Source organism: Microtus pennsylvanicus, chromosome 7, assembly GCF_037038515.1.
Source record: "Microtus pennsylvanicus isolate mMicPen1 chromosome 7, mMicPen1.hap1, whole genome shotgun sequence".
Classification (NCBI taxonomy): domain Eukaryota; kingdom Metazoa; phylum Chordata; class Mammalia; order Rodentia; family Cricetidae; genus Microtus; species Microtus pennsylvanicus.
In genome coordinates, this window is record NC_134585.1 from 121587344 (window position 1) to 121588594 (window position 1251).

General features: G+C 47.6%; 1 pseudogene; it reads left to right on the top strand.

The window, feature by feature from the left end:
- The first annotated feature begins 564 nt into the window (after nucleotides 1–564).
- On the top strand, nucleotides 565–1251 carry LOC142854100 (small ribosomal subunit protein uS5 pseudogene; annotated as a pseudogene).

Genomic DNA, 1251 nt, shown 5'->3' on the forward strand with positions numbered 1-1251 from the left:
AAAGTGTTTTTGCCTGCTCTTGGGACCCTTCTCCTCCTACTGGGTTGCCTCATCCAGCCTTGATGTGAGGGTTTGTGCTAGTTTCATTATAACTTGTTATGTTGCATTCTACTGAGATCCTTGGAAGGCCTGCTCTTTTCTGAAGGGAAACAGAAGAGGAGTGGATGGGAGGGAGGGATTGGGAGGAGTGGAGGGAGTAGAAACTGAGCTCCAGACATATGAGAGAAGAATTTTTAAAAATGCTTAATCTGCATCCACAATGAGTATTTTTTAAAAACTAAAAGAACAATGAAGTTGGAAGAGGAAGGTGAGGAGCAGGGAAGTAACTGGAATGAGGGGTGGATTTGATGGAAACACATATGCACGTATGAGTATTAAATAGAATATCAAACCATAAGAAGAATTATTCTCAAACTTTAAATTTACAAAACCAGATCTCCCTTCTTTTTCTGGAAAACAACAAGTGACCAATAGGATGCCCGTGGTTTCCACAGAGGTTTGGAGGTTTGGAGGCCATGGTCATTGCTCAAGGACATGGCACCCATGGAGGTAAAAATAGACAAGGAGTAGATTTCCATCACCAAGCTGAGCCGCCTGCTCAAGGACATGAAGATCAAGTCCCTGGAGGAGATCTACCTGTCCTCCCTGACCGTGAAGGAATCTGAGATTGTTAACTTTTCTCTGGGTGCATCCCTAAAGGATGGGGTTCTAAAGATCCTGCCGGTGCAGAAGCCGACTCAGGCTGGCCAGCAGACCAGGTTCAAGGCTTTTGTCACTACTGCGGGCTACAACAATCATCATGTTGATCTTGGTGTTACGTGCTCACGGAGGTAGCCGCTGCCATGCAAGGCGCCATCATCTCGGGCTAGCTCTGCATTGTCCCTGTGAAGAGAGGCTACTGAGAGAACAAGACTGCAAACTGACAAGTGGCTGTGACTTGTTGTCGTGTGCCTCGTCCCTATCCCCAGAGACACTGGCATTGTCTCTGCTCCTGTGCCCAAGCAGCCGCTGCTGATGGCCGCTATTAAAGACTCCTCCACATCAACCAAGGGGTGCACTGCCATCCTAGGTAGCTTTGCCAAGGCCACCTTCGATGCCACCTTCAAGACCTACAGCTTCTTGATCCCCAACCTCTAGAAGGAAACTGTATTCACCAAGGCTCCTTACCAGGAATTCATTGAGCAGCTTGTGAAAACCCACAACAGAGTCACAGTTCAGATGACCCAGGCTCCATCTGTGAGTACCTTGTAA